General features: G+C 37.2%; 1 protein-coding gene across 2 annotated transcripts in view; it reads left to right on the forward strand.

Moving 5' to 3' along the window:
- Positions 1–20,894, forward strand: part of LNX2 (ligand of numb-protein X 2) — a 76,038-nt gene that overhangs the window by 13,135 nt on the left and 42,009 nt on the right. Inside the window, exon 2 of one of the 2 annotated variants that reach the window (XM_017848478.1) lies at positions 9,680–9,804. The exons of the other annotated variant lie outside the window; for it this stretch is intronic. The gene's annotated coding sequence lies outside the window, so the exon portion shown is untranslated. The remainder of the gene's footprint in view (positions 1–9,679; positions 9,805–20,894) is intronic. 2 annotated transcript variants of the gene reach the window in all.

A 20,894-nucleotide genomic window follows, 5' to 3' on the forward strand; every position in this document is an offset into this window, starting at 1 on the left:
CTGGCAGCCATTGCAGAGTCAGGGGTAGAGCGGCAAGTACTTTTGGGAGACCAGATACCCAAATTCGCCATTGCCACTTTACCGCCCCCCTGAATCCTGGGATTCTAGTATGCAATAAGAGATACCCCGTACTGATGCAAAATTTAATAAGGTTTGTCACAGAGAAAAAAAAAAAAAAAAAAAAAAAAAAAAAAAAAAAAAAAAAAATGAAAATCACTCTTGGTTATTTGAACCTTTTGAAAAGAAAATGGTTCTGTTAATAAAAAACAGGCCAGCTGCAGTGGCTCATGCCTGTAATCCCAGAACTTTGGGAGGCTGAGGCAGGTGGATTACATGAGGCCAGGAGTTCAAGACCAGCCTGGTAAAAATGGCAAAACCCCGGTACAAAAATTAGCTGGGCGTGGTGGTACACGTCTGTAGTGCCAGCTACTCTGGAGGCTGAGACAGGAGAATCGCTTGAACCTGGGAGGCAGAGGTTGCAGTGAGCCAAGATTGTACCACTGCACTCTAGCCTGGGTGACAGAGCCAGACTTTGTCCCCCAACCAAAAAAAAAAAAAAACTCAAACATCAGTTGACTGATGTTTAATAAAGAGTACTCAATCTTATTACACTAGGATTTATGGAAGGATATCTTTCTGGACAGTAAAGCTTAATATTCTTAAAAGTAATATTTTAAATTTAATTTAAAAATTAGCAATATCTCAATTTTAAAGAATGTTTTTCTGTTTGGTTACTCTTGGGGATTAAGCAGCACATCTGTTTGATTTACCTTATTGCATACATTATGAACTACATGAAGGTATAAGGGATATATGTGATTTTCTTTTTTAAAATCACACTGTATATTTTTTAAATTAATACATGCTTAATGTGGAAAATGCAGGAAATCATAAACTATTCATAGAGAATAAACATTACTAATTCCACTAGTTATAATTCTTTTAAAATAATTTTTTCAACAAATATTTGAATGCTTATTCTGTGTTGTCTACCATTCTAGATATTTGGGATAGAAAAGTGAATTATAGAAGTTCTTGTTCTCAGAAACCTAGTCTAGTTAGATTATAATTTCAGTACAATTACTCTATTTTGATAACATATTTAAATGATAAAAGCTTAGAGTCTTGTAACAAGGCAGAATAAAAATTTATTAGAAGTTATGAGTAAAGAGTAGTTTCAAGTAAACACAAATTTTAGCCTTTTCATGACTGCAGGTCCTAAGATAACTGAATACATATATGTCTTCCTTTCCCATGGGGTGTTTATCGAATGCCTGTTAAGTGCCTGGCACTGTTCTACATGGTGAGACTATAGCAATGAGCAAGACAGGTGGGATCTCTGTTCTCATGGAGTTTACGTGCTGTGGGGCAGGAAGAGAAACAACAGTAAATAGTTAAGCAATTAATGGAAAGGATAATGACGAATGCTAGGAGGAAAATCAGATGATGTGATTAGATCTCAATGGTCTGTTATGCTGGTTACTAGAATCTACAGCTGGTCTCCAGGTTTCCTTTTAGCTATTTGTCTCTTCACCAGGGAAATTTAACTAATAATGCCCAAAGGAATCAAACAGTGTCATCTTTGCTTCCTGCCCTTTTGTACCGTCTCCTGGAGGTTTCCCAGTCAGTGAAATGGTTAAATAGCGAAAACTGGAAATAATTAAGAGTCAAAACAAGGCATATAGAAAATTATTTCTCAGATAATTTGGACTTTCAGGAAGCTGGGAGTTTGTTGAGTTTTTACAAACTTGAATTTGTACCTGTCAGTATTTCAACAGTACTTTATGTTCGTATGTTCTGAATTAAGAAAACAAAACACTACCAGTTATTAGGAGTCGGAAAAGAGTAAATAATTCTATCAGTCTTTGTGGAATTTGCAGTTTTATTTTGAAGTTTTCATGCCTCCTTTAAAACTGTCATCTATGTTACCTTATAAAGAACTCTTGGTTTGTAACCGAGCTTATTAGACAGTCTTTAAAATTTATGTGTAAGACTTTAGTGCCCTGCTTTCTTTGGTACATAAGAACTTGGAGTGTGACCCATGACTCATCAGTTGACTGTTGGGGTGCGTTTTTAGAAACTAGGAGTGCCATAGTAGATTTCCCTTAAGCAGCAGTAGAGGAAGTAAATACAAGAAAACACAAATTTGTCTATTTCTGTGCTGGTGTGATTACAGCTGAATGTTAAACTGATTCTTAGAAATGTGTTACAACACTGGACATTTCAGTAAGCTTGAATCGAATGTGTAAACAATGTGTCTTGCAAAAAGATTCTTAAATGTAGCAATAACTTACATTTCTCCCATTTTTATGATAGGAAATAACTTTGCAGATAAATATACTTAATATTTAGGTTTGTGTTTTACTTATTTACTTTTGAAACAGAAATGAAGCAGTAAGGAAAAAGCATTGTCTTGAGCATGCAACTTCATTTTTAGTGCTCCATAAAATTGTTCTTATTTTGATGTAAAGATCTTGTTTCTGTACTTGGCTTTTTAATCATGTATATAAGAACCGATCTTGACTGCTTTCTAATTTCTACTTTATTTCTTTTTGTGCATGCTCCCTTGCTCCTGCCATAAATATACTTCCATACACATGAAAGTGTATGTGTTCAGATAGATACTTCATGAAAAACAAGCCTGAGGTGAGCTCTTCACCCCAACTACCTGGTTCACCTAGAGTTGACTGCTATTAGTTTTTTTGTATATCCTTCCAGGCATGTTTTGTGTGTATAAACTAGTGTGTGTATCTATATATTAATACATAGCTATTTTAAAACTCATACTGTTCTGTACCTTGATTTAAAATAGTGCAAAATTTGTTTTACTTTGCTAATTTTTTTTTGAAATTTAACTTGATCACCTTTTGTTTGCTGATCCCACCTTAATTAATGTAACCTTAAGGAAAACAGAGGTTTTCTTTGTTGGATATGATTGTGGACAAAATGATTATTTGAGCCTTTTTGAGCTTTCCTTTTTTTTTCTTTCCGCTATAAATCATGACTCTGTTGCTTAATCCTTTTTCAAGGCAATGCTGAACACAGTAAAAATTAATCTGGACATCTTCATGATAACTTAAAATAGGATATTTACTAGGTGGCTTTGATCTAGCAAATATAGCACAACCATGGAATAAAACATAATTGGTACACTAATGCTGCTAAAAAGCTTGATTATCAGGGAATTTTGTAGTACAAGTTGTGCTTAATTAAAAATTGTTTGTTTAACATATCTCTTTGCTAATTGGAAATGTCTTTGTGCATTTTACAGTGTTCAAGTCTGCAGATTGTCTCTTTACAATTTTAATATTTGTAGTGGACACTCTTAGAATAGCTTTCATTTTAAGGATTGTCAGGTCATCCATTTTGTTCTTCTAAAAAGGGGAAGTGGGAAAGGTGGTCTTTTCCTTGAGTTCAATTAGAATATGATGTTAGATCTAGAGGGGAAAAAAGATAAATTGTTTTCAGTAATTTATGAGTATTGCCCTAGAAAGTTTTAATATTTTCAGTGTTACATTGCTTTTCTTTCTGTGAACTATAAGTAGGCAGCATTGTGCAACTGCCAGTATTAATCATTGTAGTAACTGCCATTTGCGTGACTGCTCTGTGGCTTATCTCTGAGCTAGGAACTTTAAGTTTCATTTAGCAGTTGATTGTCATAGTAACCCTGTAAGGTCGATATTTTGCATTTAAGGACTGGACCTCAGAAAGTTTCAGAGGTAATACACAATTTGGACAAAATAATATGGTTACCTGTGATTGGAAACCAGACTTCTTTGATCCCAAAAGCTGTCTTACTCTTTACTGTACTGGGGTTATATGAAAAGTTAAAGTTTTGATAGAATCATAATTGTTTTCTTTCTTCGTGCTGAGAAGGACTTTAAAGATCGTTTTAGTTTATGCCACATAGCTGGCCAATGAAGAGAGAGGTTCCAGGAGTAAATGGCCACAGTCATGTTCTTGGACTCATAATGAGATGATTTTTCGATAGAAACTCAGTGGAATTGTTTTGTTTTAATGCAGTTGAATGATTTTATAGAAACCCCGGTTTCAGTTTTAAAGGCTGAAAGGGAAAAACCTGTTTGTTGCTTGCATTATCTATCTCTGTCCACCCGTCCGTCTGTCAGCCTGTCTGCCATTCATCTCTCTATTAAACCTAGAGAAAGGAATAGTTACGTTCTTTATATACTGCTTCAACTTCTTCAGTGTTTAATTTTGGTTAGTGGTCTTCAAGCTTATGTGGTGAAATGTTTGGAAGGGTAAGGGGGTTACAGAGTAATTGGTTCTGTGTTGTAGAGACTGGACCCGGAAAAAGCATATAATTACCCTGACTTCTGTAATAGGCTATCAGCAAGAACTCTGATTTTATCAAACCCTTCTTGTAATCCTTATCTAGTGAGATATTTACCTACGTGGTTCTGTGTATTCATTTTGTTTGTCATTTTCTTCAGAAAAGGTCTGTTTTTCCCCCATTAAAATTCAGTAGGTGAGCACCAAAAGACAGGGCAATAAAAAAAATCAAATAGAAATAACTTAATAATAATGCAATTCAATAGGACATGGCAGTTTAGGAGCAAGCATAAGAAAAGGGGTTGCAACAAAAAAAGACTACCATCTTTGTTTCAACTCTTTGAGCCATAGATTTCTTTCTTTTTTAAGTTTAATTTGTGGAATAGTAGAATTTTTTACTTTTATATTATAAAATAATTAAATGGTAGAACATTTGGTAAGAGATATTCATAGAAAATCTGGAAAAACAGATAAGAGTAAAAAAAAGTGTGTAATCTCTTCTACCATATATCTCCATAGTTTGCTCTTGCTCCTATTTCTAGTTGTTGGGCATGTGTGTAATCTACAGTGAAACTTACGGTGGATGAAATTTGTGATGCTCTTTGAAGTGTCCAAGGACTTCCACTAAATCCTTCCTTATTCTTATTCTTTGCCCTCTGTTTCTTTGATCACCCATAGTGTGCTCGATAGCTGAGGAGCCATTTGCACGGAGTGCACTGCTGACTCTGCCCAGTGTGTGGATCTGCTGGCCATGCTTGCTCTCCTCATCTGAGAGGGTACCATAGTATAACATGGAAAAAGTATGGTTCATTTTATACTGTGAATTTTTTTTTTAACATATTTTTTTTTTTTTTTTTTTTTTGAGATAGAGTCTCGCTCTGTTGCCCAGGCTGGAGTGCAGTGGCGCGATCTCGGCTCACTGCAAGCTCCGCCTTTGGGGTTTCACACCATTCTCCTGCCTCAGCCTCCCAAGTAGCTGGGACTACAGGCGCCCGCCACCACGCCCAGTTAATTTTTGTATTTTTAGTAGAGACGGGGTTTCACAGTGTTAGCCAGGATGGTCTTGATCTCCTGACCTCGTAATCTGCCGGCCTCGGCCTCCCAAAGTGCTGGGATTACAGGTGTGAGCCACCGCGCCCGGCCTTTTGTAAGGAAGGAAAACGTTTCAGAAAAACAGCAAAACAAATTGGTGCATTGCAGAGTGGTATGAGTAAGATAGGTATGTGTTAAAATGGCAGTTGGACATCTCCTTTTTGGTATAATACATAATAGTCATTTTTTTTTCACCAATTTGAAGTTTGTCATTGTAAGGTGCAATGACATTAAGGTAGTCAGGAAGCGTTTCTTAAAATTTTGTGCCCCGTTGTTGACATTTGTGTAGAAAAGTCAACAATAACTATGTACAGATTGGCTGCCCCTTGACAGGTAAGAGACTGCATAAAAAATGGGATCTAGCTGGGTGTGGTGGCTCAAGCCTGTAATCCCAGCACTTTGGGAGGCCGAGACGGGCGGATCATGAGGTCAGGAGATCAAGACCATCCTGGCTAATACGGTGAAACCCCGTCCCTACTAAAATACAAAAAACTAGCCGGGCGAGGTGGCGGGCGCCTGTAGTCCCAGCTACTCGGGAGGCTGAGGCAGGAGAATGGCGTGAACCCGGGAGGCGGAGCTTGCAGTGAGCTGAGATCCGGCCACTGCACTCCAGCCTGGGCGGCAGAGCGAGACTCCGTCTCGGAAAAAAAAAAAAAATGGGATCTGACCATGAAACTGTTTATCTTTTCCGGCATCGCTAGTGACTTCCCTAAGTGGCTATTGTTACTATTTCTTTGTCATCAGTAGATGTCTCTTTACTGATTTGGACTGTCACCTACTGAGTTCTATAATGGCATCGATTACATAAGCATACTGTATTGAAAAATATCATAACATATCCAAGAGTGATTTGCCTGTTTCTAGGACAGTTGTGCTGCTTTTACAAGCTAATTCAGAATGTGCAATTGTACCAAGGTATGTTTTTGTTTTTATTTTAAGGAGTGGCATCAGATAATATTCTTGGTCCCCCAGAACTTAATTAAAGGGCATAGTTCCAAGATGGAATTATGTTAGAAAAGGTGACTAAATCTTTTAGTATAGCAAATGGGAATTAGATTTTAAAGGAAGACATTGACAGCGTTCTTTTTTAACAAATATCTTTCAATTTGTATTATTGATTTAAATTGTAGGTGAAGTGAGCCATAAATTGTTGGTGTTATTAAGTAGTAAAAGATAAACAGAAAGAAAAGTTAGTGTTTTGATACCAGTTTCCTAAGCAACAGTGCTAACATTTGACAGCATAATTATTTCATAAGACACTGAATGAAAATGTAGTTTAAATCATGTGACTTCTTGAAAGTAGAAAAAAGTTTAAAGTTATATATAAAATTTATAATATTATAATTTCTCTTAATATTGCCCTATATCTTATGTACCTCAATTATTTTTGTGCTGTATCTTACAAGTAGATTCAACTCAAAAGTAATTAAAATATTAATTGATCACACATATAACACAATGGCTGAAATTAAAAAGACAGCATCAAATGTTGACAAAGGATATGGAGCAACCAAAGCTTATACATTCTTGTTAGAGAAGTCAAATGGTACAACCACTTCGGAAAAGGTACGGTGGTCACTTACAAAACTAAGCATCTACTTTCCCTGGGACTCAACCTTTCTACTCTTAGGTATTTACCCAAGAGAAATGAAAACATATGTTCATAGAAGTTCTTGTTGATAATCACCAGGAACTGGAAACAGCACAGTTGTCCTTCAGTAAGGGACACGATACAGTGAGATACTGCCAAGCAATGGAAAGAAACAGACTACTGATATCTACCACAGCATAGATAAGTCTCAAAAACATGCTGAGTAAGAGAAGCTGTATGCAAAAGAGTACGTACTCTATGTTCCCATTTAGGTGATACTCTAGAATAGTCAAAACATCTATGATGGAAAGAACATCAGACCGGAGGTTGTCTCTAGAGATAATGGGGGTTGAGATTGGCTGGGAAGGGCATAAAAAAACCTGGAGTGATGATTCTGCTCTCTTAATAGGGATTTGGGTTCCATAGTTGTATGCATTTATCAAAAGCTTAATTAATATAGACTTAAGATTTGCACATTTTACTTGGTGTGGTGGTACATGCCTATAATCCCAGCTACTTGGGAGGCTAAGGTAGGATGATTGCTTGAGTCCTGGGCAACATGGCGAAATGCAGTCTTAAAAAAAAAAAAGTTTTGCACAGTTTTTTTGTGTGTTTAAATTCTACCTCAAAAGCCAAATGTAAACAAATACGGAACTTCAGTTGATATGCATTGTGTCATATTTAGAAGTGTACTGACTTCTGCATTTACTTTGAAGATCATGAAGTGATAAAACAGGGAAGGATGAGGAGATATGTGACAAAGCACATATAGTTAAATCTTAATGGTAGACTTGTAAAATACAAGTGTTTACCCTGAAAATGTTGAACTTTTCAGTGTGTTTGAAAATGTTCATAGTAAATTGTTGGGAAGGTCAGGTGCAATGGTTCAACATGCCTATAATCCTAGCTACTCGGGAAGCTGAGGTGGGAGGATCGCTTGAGCCCAGGAGTTCAAGACTACAGTGAGCTGTGATTATAGCACTACACTCCACCGTACATGACAGAACTGAGACCCTGTCTCTAAAAATAAAAATTTTTAAAAAATTTTGGGAAAATGTTAATAATAGAACTTTTAATTGTCCTTGCATGATATATTATTTTACAAACTTTATTTTGTTTCTCTCCGCTTCAATGATATTTATGAGCTTGTGGCTGAGAATTTTTGAGAACTTAACTATACTGTTAATTACACCAAATCGTAGCCTTATTTGAGGAGTTAGAATTTAGAGAAGTATCATTCTAGTTTATTAATGCGGTTGTCTTTCTTTGGGGCTATCGTCAGTTTACTCAGCAGTGTCTGCAGACAGTGATATAAATCATGTGGCTTCTGTGGAATTGCATCACATGTTGCTTATATAATGCCTTGTTTTTTCTTCAATGACGGGGAAGAGGGAGGGAACAGTAAGACTTTCTTAATTTCAGGTACTGCTGAATGTGGACTTTGGAATTAGATGAACCAGAGTTTGAATCCCATTCCAATCACTGATAGCCTAGTTGTTTTTAATCCCTTGGATCCCCATTTTTCTCATCTATAAAATGGTAATGGTGGTAGTAACTACTTCATAGGGTTTGTTGGAAAGAGTAAATGAAATACTGCTTGTAAAGCAATTAGTATAGTGTCCAGCATGTAGTAATAGCGAATAAATTGAGCTGTGAAGGAATCAATCACTGGAAATGGACTTTATAAGACTCTTCCAGATTGTTTATCAACTGAAGCAGTCAAGTAATATGCTTAAAGGAAGATAAGCCATACATCAGGCTTATCAGTGTTAAGCCACTTTATTTAGTCTGTGTGATTCTGGGAAGGTTGACTTGAGGCCTTGTTGCAGAAGTGACCCAGGTCTGGCCCATTAAAGTGTCACATGTCCCTGGCTACCGTGATTGGTTCAGCGTAGCCGATGACCAAGCCAGCCATTAGAAATAGGAAGATGTAATTCTGGGGCATTTGTTGGCAATATTGTGGAAGCAGAACATGGGGTCTAGCACTGTGCCCCTAAAACTGCTGGGAACTAGCTGCCACATGAAGCCTGAGAATGAACCCAATCTAGAGGAAGCAGGGTTGGGAGAAAGCCCCGAGTCAGTCATACCAATCTTATTTTTTACTTAAGCCACTTTCAGTCAGGGTTTCCATCATTTGCAGCTGAAAGAATTCTACACACAGTTGCTCACCCAGTATTTTACATATTAATGCTTCCTACTGATTTCTTTACTTACTAATTCTACAGTTATGTTTCTGTACCATATATATTTTGCTTGTATAGTGGTTAGATTTTATATTCTTTGAGGAAATGACTAATTCCTGATATGCATGCTTTTCATCCCTATTGGAGTATCTGTACCCGTGTTGTCCAAAACAAGCCTTTTGTTGACATTGGGTTTGAAATGTAGCTAGTCCCAACTGAAAAGTGATGTGAGTGTAAAATGTACACTGGATTTCAGAAACCTAATATGACCAAAGAATGGGATCGTTTTGTGTTATTGGCTAGGAAATGTCTTTGTAGTAGACTAAGCTCTGTGAGCTCTCCAAAGTAACCCTATCCTCCGATGCAGTGCCTGGCATGCAGCAGATAACCAACACATATTTGTTGAATGAGTCATGAATTTTCTGGTACGTAGCTGATGTGCCTGTTATGTGCCATGCTGGTTAACTGATAGGGGAAAACAAGATAAAGTGGTTTTAAAAAATGTATTATTCTTTACTCTTAGGTTTTCTTCATCTAGGCTGTTTCCATGGAAACAGCAACCAAAAGATTTTCAGGATTGGCGTAATACTCTTTGGGTGATATTTGCTGCCATTGTTAGCCAAGACCCACAAGTTTAAATATTCAGAGGTATGTTTCTTAAGTTTGAGATCCAAAGTGTAAAAGTTTGATGTGAGAGAAAGTTGCTGAATATTTGCCTTTTTGGGGTGCCTTTGAAATTCGTCCCTTCCATTAAAATAATCTGGAGGAAAGTAAAAGAGTTGCCAAAGTACAGGTGCTATTCTGTTCTTACAAAATACCTTTGTTGTTGCTTGTTTTTTACTTTACGTTGTCTATCCCTAACTTACTTCCTAATTACAGCTTTGTAAATATGGATCGCTAATTGACCTTTACCTGGTTAGAACATTTGTATATTGTCTGTAACATAAGTGAATTTCTTTTGCTAGAATCATAAGTTCAGATTGCAATGAGGATGCTAGCAGATAAAGATAGAGGCAGTTATATCCCAAATTATTCAGATCACCTAGAGCCATTGGCAAGAAAAACCAAGTGGGATTCCAGATCTTGAGGCACTAATTTACAAAGTGGTGGTCAGTCGTCTTAGAAGACAGTGTTGTTCCAATGAGTAAACAAAGGCACCTTTTGGTATCTGTATCTTAAAGCCCTAGGAGAAGAGCTTCAAGCTTGGTTAAAACATTTCTGTATAGACCCTTTTATATACAAAGGTTGCATTCAAAGCACTGTACAAATTTTGTGTCCCATGACAAATGTAAGTGAATGTTTTCCAAGCAGCTTTGAGAGAGATGGATGGGCAACTCAGAATTTGAGATGCTATTCAGTTTTATGTGTTCATTCGAATTGATTTTGATATCTGAACACAGAAGCACATAATTATTTGAATTTTATGGTTATAAAAAGTAGTGTCAATTTTGAAGCCTCCATTTTATTACAGTAAAAATTAGAAGTGAAAATACAAAATTGTGGCAAATTTTTTGTGTAACAGAAATGAGGTCCATCTAGCATTTTGGCCCCCATGTAGATGGCAGTATATGTTTTCTTCTGGAAAGTTAACGATAGAGGGTAACTTTCCCTTGGATCTGTCATTCACTTGTTTATGTAAACATATATATGTGTATATGTACATGTATGTGTATGTATGTACTGTGTATGTATAGGTATGTATATATTTCGGTCTGTGCGGCCTGCTCATATTTACTACACTTTAAGTACTAGGTACAGTATATGCTTTAAAATTATAGCTCTGGAATCAGACTGCCTGATTTGAGTCATGTTTCCATCCCTTACTAGCTTTAGATCTTAGGCCTTACTCTCAGTTTCCTCATCTGAAAAGTGGGGAGGAATGTGAGAATAGTATCCAACTCAGGGTTATCTCGAGGATTAAATCTGTTAATTCTCCATCTTGGTTGATACTGTGCCTGATATCAAGTAAGTTCTAAATAAATGTTAGCTATTATAGTTCCGTCTCCAAATCTATTCCCTTTATATGTCAAAATTGACCCCATGCGTTAATCCCTGTTTAATTTAGACTGTGTATGATTTTGTGACTTCGGTCTCATCCCCTTTTGTTTAATAAAAATCCTAATATTCTGTCCTTGTGCTGTGTTCTTGTTTTTTTCACTTCTAATTTTAGTGGCCTAGGTCTCAACCTTTTTCTAGCTGCACTGTTTTTCTTTAGGTAATTGGACTTTGATATTTCAGCCAGATGTGGGCTGTAGGTGTTGATCGTGTCTTTTTTCTTTTAAAACAGTGCTGAGACCCTTACCCGCTCCTCCCCCTAAGTGATGTGCTGGAATGAGCTGGAAGAAGCTTTGTAGATTGTTCAGCACAGTGCCCCAGTTTTTCAAAGCAGAAGGTTAGGGCCTGAGGCCGCAGCTCCTGCTGATGATGGACATTTGTTGTAAATTGAAAGACATTTTATTTCTCAACAGTACAGTTTATAGAGTGAAATAGTAAAGGATTATTAAATTTTGGCTTTTGGAGATACCAGGAAATTCTTATATTTATGAGAAACTACTTTTGAATTGTAGGGAATATAGGTATATTTAATGGGAAATATGAAGAAAGTTCCCTTATAATTCTCTTTTCTTTGATATGTCTATGCTTTCTTACCCTCTTGCTTCTTTCTCTCTTTTAAAACTTTTATATACTAAAATGTTACTCAAAGCCATTCCTCCTTTGATTGTTCGTAGTGATTACCTTAGTTCAGGCTCTCGTTACCAGTCATCTTGGTCATTGCAGTAACTTTCTGTTGTACCCCCCTTCATTATTGCCATAACTCTGCTGCCACAGTTGCCTACCCAGACACATGGATCTAGTCACATCATTTCTTAACTCAGGAACCCTCGCGTTCTCTCTGTACCTAGTCCAGCCCTCAGACCCTCTTTTCTGTCCATCCACCCCCTTGCACGCATATACCCACATAGAGTGCATCAACTATTCCTGAAATACCAATTTTTAAAGCTGTTGTTCCTTGTTCCCCATAACTGCCCATTGAGAGTCCTCCTATTGTTTCTGAGCCAGTGTGCTTCTCCCAAGAAACTTTTCCAAATTATTGCAATAGAAATTACTCTTTTCCCCATACTTGCATAACACTTTGCTTCTTTTATTCCACTTGACCCAGATATCCTTATATTAGATGTCTGCCTCTCCTATATGTCATAGCAGGACTTATAAACTGCTGTGTTTCTCAAAGTATTGGCCTGTTTGAGTGCCATTTTTATTGTGAAATTAGGAAGATAGATTTCAATGAAGTTGGCCATCCACAAAAGGACAGATTGATTTCTGGTAAGCATAGGCCTTAGAGGTTTTTCTCTCTAGTAATAATCTAATGATAAAGAAGTTTATGATTGAGACTAGAGAAAACAGGGAGGCTAACATAAGCCTTATTTTTTTTTTTTTTTTTGAGGGGAAAATGCCTACTTAGTGAAAGGCAATCTTCAGAGAAGCACTTTCTATTAGACACTTATGCAGGTGGGTTAAAGTCTACATAGAGACATCTAACTGTATGTTATAACATTGGGGGTAAACTAAGAAAGCCTCTTTGTTAAGTTAGCTCTATTCAATTATATTTCCTTGCAGTGTCTTAAAGAGTCATTCCTTTTATGTTTAGCTTTGTCTTGTTGTGTACAGATGTCCTTAGACAAAGGTGTATTTTCATAAATCATATGCAGATCACTTGATTGAGATTTTCTTACAGATTTTGTGAAAGATTTTGTTTGGAAAACGTGGGTAAGAGTAAAGAACGTAATATTGAAACAGAGGAAGGGAAGAATGAAGAAAAGAGATAAAAGTTAAGAAAATAAAATTTGTGAAATGGAATTGGTCTAGGGTTGGCCGTATGTGTATGTTTAACATACACCTCCATGGGATCCTTTCCTGTTCACCATCTTTTCTGTTATAATTTGTTTTAGAAATAACAGTGATTTGGCTTTGTTAAAAACAAAGTTTATAATGATAAATAATGAATCTGTAAACAATTATAATTTAATACTGTATATTTGTTTACATCTCACTCAACTGAATGGTGCCATGTACAGTTTTGTGTGTATACATTTTGATGGATTTTAACTTTTTATAGTTTATGTATGTCTTATGGTAGTAAATGACAAAATGTGCATATATTTTATGCATTCTTGACATACCTTTTTCTTAATTTTTTCAATATCTCTAGGCTATATTGTTCGTCTGTGAGTTTTTTCAAATTATCACGAATCTTCAAATAATTTTCTAATAAATTCACTGAAAAAAATCCGCATATGTGTGAACCCATGCAGTTCAAGCCTGTGTTGTTCAAAGGTCAGCTGTACATGCAAAAGATGGTTGAACACTATAGATACTTGTGTTTAATACCCTGCACTGAGGCCACCTACTTGTTCCTTTTCTGAGCCTCAGTGTTGGCTTCCTCTTAGCATGTGGTTCCTAATAAGTTTGAGTATCTGAATACTCAGCCTACAGCAGATTAGTAGCAACAACTCTAAGTATGTTGTTGGGGGGCAGGGAGAAAAGAGGATGAAGTAACAAGTGGCAGATACCATTAGGGGAGGTGGCAGAGAAACTAAAAAGTGGAAGATACTATCCAGGTACGAGAGACAGACTAACAAACATTGAAAACAGAGAGACTTGAATGGTTTAAATGAATGGTTTGAAATGACAGCTGGCTAGGACACAGGGTTTTCGGGTTTATGGGTGGACATAGAGACAGATATGATAGAATCTTAGTTATTTGTTAAGAGATCACCTTTTGTGATGAGGAAGTGAAACTAGAGGCAATTAGAAGATAATTGGGAAGTAACAGGAACCTGAATTACAGCAGAGGTAGTGGGAGTAAGAATTCTAGAGGCAAAATTGGTAGGATTGGTAAGGCAGATAAAAGTTGAGGACTCATTTCTTCATTCATATTCCCTTTCCTCAGGTTTATTATTAACCACATACTCATGTCAGGCACGGGGCTATAGAGATGAATAACTAAGACTTGGTTTCTGTCTTTTAACAGCTGTTCAGTCTGTAGGGAAGACACATGCAAACAAGTGATTGCAAACCACTGCAGTGAGGTGCATGATAACTGTGATAAGTGGTGGTGGAAGGCACATAGTGAGAGCTTGTGTTTGGGTGGATTGGGAAGAGCTTCACAGCAGAGTGTTCGCCTGAGCTGACCAGTAAATGGGTGGGGGTTCTGCAGGAAACGAACGCCCTGGGTTCCAAGGTAGGAAAGGACATTCCAGTCAGGGAAGAGGATGCTGTGGTCAGGAAGTTGTAAATAATTTGGTGTGGCCAAAGCACAAATGTGTAGAATTGTGTCAGAAAGTGAAACTAGAGTCGGATCTGGGAAGGTTTGATTGCAAGGTTGAAGAATTTGGCTTTAATTTTGTAGAAGCAGTTGGGGACTCCGGAAGAGTATTTAGGCAGGGAAAATAGTATCATTGCTTTTTGGATACTAGTGTTGTGACGGAAGGTAGGGCAGAAAAAAGACTGGAAAACCTTTTGAGTTTGCTAAAAGAGTAGATGCAACAAATAACTGAGAGTGGTGGTGGGAATGGAAGAAAGGGGAGGCCACGTTCTGGAGGTGGAATCAAGGGGAACTTGGTGCCTAGGTATGGAAATGAGGCAAGGAGTGAGAAAGAGAAACAGGGGATCCTCTGGTTCTAGTTATGGGACACTGGGAATATAGATGTGCCATGAGGAAGCAGATCATTTAGAGGGAAATAAAGACCCAGTTTTTTAACACAAGTGTGAGGCAGATATACTTTAACAACTGGGAGAAAAATAAAGTTAGATCTATTCTCATACTGCATACTAACCAGAATAAAGTGATAATAAAAAATTTTTTATTATATGAATGAACTATACACATGAAGAAAATAGCGGCAAATCTTTATCTCATCATTATGAAGAAGAGGATAAGAGTGGTGGAAGAACTCTCAAAGGGGAAAATGGATGGATTCAATTACATGAAAACTGACAGCGTCTTTATGCTGGTAGACAGCTAAAAGGCAAACAGGAGGCTTGGGAGAGGTGATTGTAATAATGTGATAAAGGGTTGGTGTCTTAATATATTGAGTTCAGATCAATTGATAAAAACAGTACAATTCAATAAGAAAAAACTGGGGCTAAGATTATAAACAGACACTTCACAAGATAACTAAGGATAATAATTATATGTTTAATTTAGCTGGACTAAAAAAGATGCAGATTAAAATAACAATGAAATATTTTCAACTATAAAATTTATAAATATTAAAAGAAAATTAGGCTTAGAACAATTTTGAAAAAGTTAGCATATTTATACATTGCTAGTGGGAATTCAAATTTTGTTCACCATTTTGGAGGGCAGTTTTGTAATGTAAATCAGAAGACTTCTTTTCACTTTGGCCCAACAATTTGACTTTTTGGAGGTTTGTCTAAAGGAAGTAATTGGACAGCTCTTACAAAAGAGTGATAGATAGGATGAGAACCAGAACAAGAATGGTATCATTTCAGCCAGCAAGCTGGGCGTGGTGACTCACACCTGTAATCCCAGCACTTTGGAAGGCGGAGGTGGGCAGATCACTTGAGGTCAGGAGTTTGAAACCAGCCTGACCAACAAGGTGAAACCTTGTCCCTACTTAAAAAAAAAAAGAAAACAGGCGTGGTGGTAGGCGCCTGTAATCCCAGCTACTCAGGAGGCTGAGACAAGAGAATCGTTTGAACCCGGGGGGCGGAAGTTACGGGGAGCCAAGATTGCAACATTGCACTCCAGCCTGGGCAACAAGAGTGAAACGTCATCTCAAAAAAAAAAAAAAAAAGTTTCAGACGGCAGAGAGTTTCAAGTAGAGAGACGTCAGTGATACTGAAGAGAGATAAAGTAGTGTGCGGGTCTGAGACGAGCTATTAGGTTTAGCAGTTAGACATTCATAACCACAGTGAAACTAGTCTCAGTGGCTGATGGAGGTAGAAGCCCTTTTAGGTAAGGAGTTGACAACTGGAGCATGGTATTTTTCAAAACTATTGGAAGTGAAATGGAAGTGAGGGAAAGGGTAACCATTGTAGAAGAATGATGTGTTTTTATTTTTAAAGTTGATAAGACATGAATGTTTTTGTACACGATGGGGAGAAAGTTAGAGATTGAAGGAAGATGAGATAAATGACAAAGGCTTCCAAAGGGATGAGCCCAGCTGGAGGAGAAACTAGCTTTTGGAAAGGAGAGGGAGAGATACGACGAAAGAAGAAAGGAGTTAAGGATGTAGATAGATGCAAATCATAAACCTGTAAACATGGGGGTGAAAAATGTTTTGTTAATGGGGTGGAATGCTGTCCCCTCTGATTGTCTCACTTCCTACCAAAATACAAGATTTCCCCTTTTCATATAGCATATTTTCTCAAAAGAATTGTCTATACTCTTTACTCCTCCCTTCCAGTTCTCACTTGAACTCATTCCAGTGTCTCCACCAAAACTATTAAGGTCACCAATGAATTCATGCTTCTAAATCCAGTGCTTAATTCTCAGTCCTAATCTTATTTTACTTGCTTACAGGATTTGACACAGTTGATTATTTCTTCCTCCTTGGAACACTTTATCTCTTTCTCCATACAATACTGTCCTAATTTTCTTTCAGTCACAATGACCACTCCTCTCTGCCTGGTCTTCTTCATCCCCCAGAAAGGTGCCAAGGCGGAGTCCTGAATCAGCCCTTCTCTTGGCTGCTTACACTCATCCACACTCTTTTAGGGATCTTTTTCAATCCTATGACTTTTCGTACCATCTTTACACCAGCGTCTCCTAATTTATATCATCTTCCCAGTCCTCGTCTTTGTACTGGACTTGTGTGTGCAACTGTCTATTCAGTGTCTCTTCTTAGAAATCTAACAGGCAGTCCAACTTTTACATATTCCAACCTAAGCATACCCGTTAAACCCGCTCTCTTACAGACTTGTGCGTTTCAGTTATACTAACCCCATCTTTCCAGTTGCTCAGATCAAAAATCTTGGTGTCAGCATTCTCAGCAAACTATCACAAGAACAGAAAACCAAACACCTCATGTTTTCACTCATAAGTGGGAATTGAAAAATGAGAACACTTGGACACAGGAAGGGGAACATCACACACCGGGGCCTGTTGTGGGGTGGGGGGACAGGGGAGGGGTAGCATTAGGAGATACACATAATGTAAATGATGAGTTAATGGGTGCAGCACAGCAACATGGCACATGTATACATATATAACAAACCTACACATTGTACACATGTACCCTAGAACTTAAAGTATAATAATAATTAAAAAAAAAAATTGGTGTCACCCTTGACTTCTCCCCCTCCCATCAGCCCATGAACACATTTTATTAATCAGCAAACCGTATTGATTCTACTTTCAGAATATATCCAAAATTGAGTAATTTCTCACTATCTTGACTATGTTCATCATGTCCAATCTACCACCATCTATGGCTCAGAATATTTCAGTAGGCTTTTAATTGCTCCTGCCTTTGACCCGTTCAGATTATTTTCAGCATAGCAGCCAATGATCTGTTAAAATCTGACTCAGAGTAAAAACCAAAGTTTTTAAGGCCCTACAAGATTTAGTAAGCCCAGTTACCATTCTGATGTCTTGTCTTCTCTGAGCTTTCTTCGTTTTATCTGTGCTTGCCTCCTTACTGTTCTTTGAACACACCAGGGACATTCTCGCCTCAGGGCCATTGTAACTATCGTTTCATTTGCCTGTAACAAACATTTTTACACCAGATACCTGCATGGCTTTCTAGTTACACTTCTTTTTGGTTTTAAATTCAAATGCCACCTTCTCAGTGAGTTCTTCCTTGATCATGCTGTTTAAAATAACTGTCCTTTGACTTCCCTACCTTGCTTTCTTTTACTCTGTAAAACTTTTCAGCATCTAAAATACTGCATTTCATTTCTTCTTGTATATTGTCTATCCTCCACACTCCACCCTCTCCCCCATCCCATCCACATGTTAACTTAACAAGGGCAGGGATTTTTGTCTGTCCAGTGAACACTGTGGCTCCTCTCATACCTGTCATCCTTCGACTTTTATGTATTATGTGACACTTGTGAATTTGGGGCATTATCCAGTAATTACAAATTGCCCCAACTTGGCCGGGCGCAGTGGCTTACGCCTATAATCTCAGCACTTTGGGAGGCGGAGGAGGGCGGGTCACGAGGTCAGGAGTTGGAAACCATCCTAGCTAACACGGTGAAACCCTGTCTCTACTAAAAATACAGAAAAAATTAGCCAGGCATGGTGGCGGGCACCTGTAGTCCCAGCTACTCAGGAAGCTGAGGCAGGAGAATGGTGTGAACCCGGGAGGCAGAGCTTGCAGTAAACCAAGATCGCAGCACTGGACTCCAGCCTGGGCCACAGAATAAGACTCCATCTCACAAAAAAAAAAAGAAAGAAAGAAAGAAAGAAATTGCCCCAGCTCAGCTGGCTGGTAAAGAGTGTTGCTGTTGAAGAAAGCCCACGTGTTGGAGGTGCTGGAGAAGTCTTTCTTTTTGGTGGAGAAGTCTTTCTTTTTGGAGTAAAGTTCTTTCCACAGCGGTCTTTTCTTATTATCAGAGATTCATCTAGATGTTATTGGAAAGGTTTAGCGTGATATTTAATATATGTCCTTTTTGAAATAATTTTATGTAATTTTGTTTCCAAGTTAAGGTAACACAATTTAGTGTAACTTTGAAAGTATAACTTTAGTATAACTGTCTCAGTGTAGGAATTAGGCAGGTAACCCAGTTTGGTTTTTGCCTTCATCCTTTTGCACTAAAAAAACCTTTTTCATCATGGCTTAGGAGAATTTCAAAATTAGGAGAACAAAAGGTGAAGGGCATTTAAGATTTTAAATTTTCTATTAGCCACAATTTGACCTCCCTTATATAGAGTATTTAAAAGATTAAACTTATCAAGAAAAAAAGAATGAGCAAATACTGAGACTAAAAGGTAAATATACCAGTGTTTTGTTATATATAAACAGATACAGAATCATGTTTTAGAGCTAAATTCAAACTCCCTCTGTGTGTGTATGTGATTAATTACTGTTTAAGCAAAGCCAATAGATTATAGTTATAGCCAGTTTATAGAATAAAATTTATGTGAAGCTCCCATATGATATGGTAAATATTTCTATGCAGCTAAATATCCAGATACACTTCTTCCAGTAGGAAAAGGCTCTGGGGAAAGAACTTTATTCCAGGAAAGACAGACTCCTATAGCAAGGCTCAATCAAGCATTTTCCATTTTCAGTTTTTGCTTTTCCAAAAAGATTGTTGGTTATTGACTGCTACTTCTTGTGAAGGAAGGGTTTTAGACCTCTTCGATGCTCTGTATCAGTCATTTCCCTCCGTTTCTTTCATCGAATCCACAAGGTCAAAACTATTTTCACAATGCCTTTCTCACTCTTTTTTGCACAAATGTCTAGTAGAATTTTCCAGACCTCACATGTGAGCTCATGAAAGATTAAAAACAGAAACATATATGAGACTCCAGATTTACAAAAATGTAAAATAATGTATTTCTTCTCACTATGTTTTTTATTTTGAAAAAAATTGTTTTCCATAAAATGTTAACCTACTGGGTTTATTAACATGGATATTTGAATTTTATTACTAATGTAATAAGTGATAAAAGCTATTTGGGAACTTCAGTAATTTTTAAATTACACGTTTTATTTTGAGATAATTGTAGATTCACTTACAGTTGTAAGAAGAAATAATACAGAGAGATCCCATGTACCCTTTATCCAGTTTCCCCCAATAGTAGCATTTTGCAGAACTATAGTACAGTATCACAACCAGGATATTGGCATTGATACAATTTCCATTGTCACATAGCCCCTTGTGTTGCCCTATTATTTGCCCCAACCCTTCTTGATCCTTGGCAACTACTAATCCATTTCTATAATTTTGTCATTTCAAGAATGTTGTGTACATGGAACAATATACAGTATGCAGCTTTTTAGCATTGGCTTTTTTCGCTCATAATTTTCTGGAGATTCACAGAGGTTGTTGTTTATATTAATAGTTCATTCCTTTTTATTGCTGAGTAAAATTCTGTGGTATAGATGTGCCACAGTTTGTTTACCCATTCATCAGTGGAAGGACATCTGAGTTGTTTTGTGGTTTCTGGCTATTACAAATAAAAGTTGCTAGAAACATTCCTGCACAAGTTTTTGTGTGAATGTAAGTTTTCACCTCTCTGGGATAAATGTTTAAAGGTACAGTTGCTGGATTATGTGGTAGTTGTGTGAGTTTTTTAAGGAAACTGCCAAACTTGTCCAGAGTGGATAAAAGGATTCTGAAGTCAAACAAGTTTGACAGCACTGCTTTATACAAAAGCAGCTATCAAAGCTGATATGTGACATATACAATGAGAGAATTTTCTTGTGTTGATACCAAGTAAGGAAACTTTTTTCCCTTACCCCTTTGAAGATTAAAGGGAGTATTACCTTATTCTTTGTGCATTTGTAAATTAATGGGCTGGGTTCATATGTTGATTCCTTTGAAGTGCCACAAATGCACATCATTTCCTCATATATCAATATAGTTATACATATCAGGACTCTTTTGCATTTCAAGATCATGTATGATCCTGAGAACAATCTTTTAAATGCCTCGTATGTCTTAAGAATTGGGAATACAAAAGATTAAAAGACTATTTTACCCTCAAAGAGGAGGGGAGGCAGATGAGCAAACATGCACTGTAGGAATTGCTGAAGGGA

This window comes from Rhinopithecus bieti, unplaced genomic scaffold (genome assembly GCF_001698545.2).
Source record: "Rhinopithecus bieti isolate Rb0 unplaced genomic scaffold, ASM169854v2 scaffold_28547, whole genome shotgun sequence".
NCBI lineage: Eukaryota > Metazoa > Chordata > Mammalia > Primates > Cercopithecidae > Rhinopithecus > Rhinopithecus bieti.